Raw genomic sequence first — 4,904 nt, forward strand, 5'->3', positions numbered from 1 at the left:
ACCATTAATTTGTAAATGGACATGGTCTGTCCAGGAAATGGTGGCTGGGGTTCTGTTAACTTCTACACTGGTCTATTGCACAAAACCGGACAGAAACAATTGGCTCAGCAAAGACTCTGGGATGCAGAGAGTTGTAAGAAAAAATAAACTATTGAAACAGCTCCCCATCTTGTGGTTCAGTACTGCCCATTCGGTGGAAACACAAAAGTCTGTANCATGATCTGTAATCCTAAAACTTAGGGACAAGCTTGCTGGAGACCAATTTTCTATTTCCCCTACATGTAGCCTCTGTTACTCACAGGAGATGTTGAGCAAGACAATCACTTGAAGAAAGATTAAAGCCTTAAAAGACAAAGAAGTTGTGCATTAAAAATATAAAATACGTATTAGACTTTAGAGAGAGAATAATCTCAGTTTTCAAAAAATAACACTGAAAAGAATTACATATATGTGTATCTCTCTGGGCATCCTAATTATGAGGAAATAAATAGGAAATACCTGCAGTAACAATGGAACTTGATATTTGTCTACCTGTTGAATAAGAGTAGAATGAGAGACAAAGAGGAACATAATATTTGTGAGAAATATTAAGGAGAGAAATTATGGAGGCAATTAGAAAGTTCAATGGAAGCCCAGGTCTGAGGGCTGCTGCTGCTCTTACAGAGCTTCTGGGCCTCTCTTTAGGGGGTAACTGCAAATTCTCTCCTTTTGCTCTCACAGACTCTCTTTAGGATATCTCTCTTAACTCCTTCCTTTGGGTTTAATAGCATCCCCGTAAAGTATATCTACAAAATCCCTCCTCTGGGGTTTGATGTTAGTAGAACCTGACTTTTGTGTACACTCTAGAAATAGGTAAAATAGTACTTACTATCATATAACACCACCGATAACCCAAATGTCCTCTGAAAGTTGAGCAAAGAAAATTCTCCCTTAAAACATGTTGTTGTAAACTAACTCAAAGGTATTTTGGAGATGTTTGTTTGTTCCTATGACCTTGTTTGGGCAATTCATGGGAGGGAGGTTGAGAAAGGGTTTCTCTGTGTAGCCCTGATTGCCATGGAACTCACGTTGTAGACCAAGCAAGTGGGTCTCAAACTTAACAGCATCCATTTCTCAACTCTTGGTATTAAGGTTGTGGGCCACCACCACCAGACACGGCATTTTTTCTTTAACTTTACTATATTTTTGCTTGTATAGTATGGTTTCCAGTTTTGTAGGTTTTATGGGCTTTGTGGGTAGGATTCTACACTGACTAGAATCCAAGGAATTACATTTATGAAATACAGAGTACCTTATCTCTCATGTCAAAGTGGCCCTTTGAGAGCACACTGAGTCTCTTATGCACACTGAGTCTCTTATGCAAGGGAAGGTAGAGAAAGGTTGAGAAATAAAGGAGCTTAGTTCAATGGATGGCTGTTTCCCAGAAGCTCAGGCCACCACCTTGATAGACTGAATATCACATTGAAAATGGAAAGAAAAATGCAAGTCCCTCTGGTCTTCAGCATAGAATAAGATAGTGGGTAGCAACCAGGAATGTGAGTACCATGCTAGGGGAATGACAAAGGTGAGGGCAGTGTTTACTTAAGCATACTGAAGTGTTAGAGATATCGAGTGGATATAGGTGGAAGAATATTAGTTATGTTTCATAAGCGTCAAGAAAAGTTGGGCCAGATTTTACCTGGGTCAAATTATGCAGCAATGATTCCCAGGCAAGAGCCTCTAAGAGTATCGATGAGTCCCTTGATGTTAGAGAGAGGCATAAAGAGCGTGCATACTTTGTATAAATCAGAGGGACAGGGGTGAGTTTGAAGAATAAGAAATGACTTTAGAGGTTGGGACTGTGCTCTGGCCTGCCAGTAGAGGACAGCAAAACACCTTAGCATGTTTTCAGGACTGGAGGAGCTAGGGCTGTTTGACTGCTGAAATGGCCTTGCTATATACTCTCCAACTATTTTACCCAATACTACAGACTTCACTGAAGACCGGATAGTTTTAGAGAAAGCAGTGGGATTCAAGACTCAAAGAACCAGTTATATTGGCAGTACTCACACGCCCTTGCTGCTATCAGGCCCTGTCTGCCACCTACCTCTGTTCTACAGCTGNATTGTGAGCAATACTGCTCAGGACTTCTGGGAAAATGCTTTTTTTTTTTTCTCCTTCTGTCCCTTTGTTTGCTAAGCTATAAACTTTATCTAAATGCACACAAATAGTCTTATTTTATTGTTCTATTCAATAAACACAAGATTAGAGGTCAATAAATATGATCAGAAGAAAATAGAACAAAGAGAAAGGAAAACAGTATCTGTGTAAATATCTGCTGTGGTTTGGGGCTTATTTTTAACTTTTATTTTATTTATTATTAGTGTTAGAGAAGGAACCGTGTGGAGGTCAAAGGACAGCTTTGGGNAATCAACTCTCTCCTTCCATCTTATGTGTGTTCCAAGTATCAACCCTGAATCACTAGGATTGCAAGGCAAGTACCTTTACCCACTTTAAACAGAGAATTACCACTTGGTCTGCTTCCTTCCTTGATTGTAACTAAGCCATCCCTAGGCACTGCTCAAAACCTTTTGACATCTTTTGATATATCACTCAATAGATTTACCTTATTATCTTTATATAGGATTAAAAATAAATAGCACAAATTTTACTCTACCAACTCAATTATGTTAAGTTATTAAGTTNAAAGGAGAAATTTAATAAACATTAAAATGATAAATATAAACAGTTCTTTCAAAAGTAAATTCTTACAATATAAATGCTGTTTGGCAAACTAAACTCAATGTCATACCACCATATGACCTATAAACAGCTTGTGTCATGTTTGACTCATGATATAAAGTCAACAGCTCTGGGATTAGTCATAATGAACTTGCACATTATGGGCCAGAGGCAGAGTTCACAAGTCATCTTTGGCCCATGTCCCAGCACTGGGTGTCATTGCTTCCAAGGATGACCCCTGAGTAGCTGGTCATTGAACTGACTCTCCTGTGATACCCTACAAGAACCACTTTCTCCTCCAACTTGGGTTTTTAACAGTCATCGAGAACTACTGTAACAAAACATACCATATAGTGAGTGTCATAGCAGTGTGTTGTTTCTCACAGTTCTAGAGAATGGAAAGCCCAAGATCAAGCAACTTTCCAAGTTGACTCCACAAAGAGGCCTGCCTCCTGGCTCTCATTAGAAGCTTCTTGCCTCCTCATTTGGTGAAGGAGAGAGAGCCAGGTCTTCTGTGCTTCTTTATGATGGTTCATTTCCATAAGCACCTCCTGTAGTCCTAATGNCCTCCCAACATTTCTGCCTCCAATGCCATCACTTTGGGAGAGAGAGCTTCAATATTTGAAGTAAAGGGAAGACAATCCAGCCTGCAATGGCATCCCTACGGATCTCTTCATGGGAACCTAGATAATTTGGAAAAAGCACTGTTTGGAGACCAACTTTGAGAGCATCTGAAGAGAAGGCAGTTGACAAAGTTCATCCCGTGGACAACACTATCATTCCACCAAGAAGACAGGAACTCCCCCAGAATTCACCGCACAAGCATGAGAGAAGAGCTCTTCCTCACCTGTTTTCTTTGACTCTGGAGGCACCCTGGCACTGAGTCTTCTCTCGGTATATACCTGGACTGAGGTTGTTTTACTACACATGAAGAAGTAGGCTCCATTTCAGAAGCTGAGGTACCTCTCTGAATTTCCTCTAATTGTTATTTTCTATCCAATCTCATTTAGAAAATAGAGATTACTGATCCTAGGGCATTCTTAGTCTATGTACTAATAAACTATAGGTACCCCAGAGTCCTTGTGTCGTCTTGATCCCTCAGAAGGACAAATGAGAGAAAATACTTTACTTGTAGATTAATCAATCTCCGCAACAGGAAACAAACCACCAAGCTCCTCGGTCTCTGTGTGGCTGCAGAGAATAAGGCTCCTTTTTGGTTGTGCTGAATTCCAGTGTGGAATCCAGGTTCCTTCCACCTGGTGAGTGAACACTCCTCATACACAATTTCCTGATNTCACTCAGACAGCAGACAGAGAGGGAGGCACAGACCCCAAAGCATATATCCACTGTAATAAGGCGTATTGTGGATACAATGTCCCATTCTAAATTACACCCATCAGAACTAATAAGACAGACAATATGGAAACCGTGTGACAAAGGAAGCTTGCTTTGTGCTAAAGAATAAGAAGCAGATTACTGAGCAATCAATTGATTGATTGACTTTCTGATCACCAAATATCTTCCTTTTGACAAAGATCATACTTGTCTCTTTCCCTAGGGAGAAAAATCTAAGTTTTATCTACCTCTGTGTGAAGGGGAGTGAATCTCTACNGGTGTGCTGTGACCCCCTTTGGGGATCANATATAAAATTTGCTGCACATCAGATGTTTACATTATGATTCATATTACTAGCAAAATTACAGTTNTGAAGTAGTAATGAAATCATTTCATGGTTGGAGGTCACCACAACATAAGAAGGTGTATTAAAGGGTCACAGCATTAAGAAGGTTTAGGTTGTAAAGACCTGTTGGCTGCTATTAAAATATGATCCAGAACAGTGACTTCATGCATGTGATGTAGAACTAGAACACAATTGGTGCAAGAGAATGGGCTGCCAAGGTTTGTGGTTTGTCCTGCAAGCATAGCTCCTGCTGGGGTGTCCCTTCTCTGGTAGGTCTGATTGACATTCCATTCTCTATCTTAATGATGATGAATGTAATGATCGACAACACTTAGGTCATGCTTAGGCGTGCCAGGTTTCAGTTGGCGCATTATTGATCCATTCCTTGGGACAACTCTACAGTGCAGGCTCTGGGAGTATTTTACACACACACACACACACACACACACACACACACACACACACACACACACATTATTTTAAATCCTGACTCATACAGTAC

This window comes from Mus caroli, chromosome 8, assembly GCF_900094665.2.
Source record: "Mus caroli chromosome 8, CAROLI_EIJ_v1.1, whole genome shotgun sequence".
In the NCBI taxonomy this organism is placed as follows: Eukaryota; Metazoa; Chordata; class Mammalia; order Rodentia; family Muridae; genus Mus; species Mus caroli.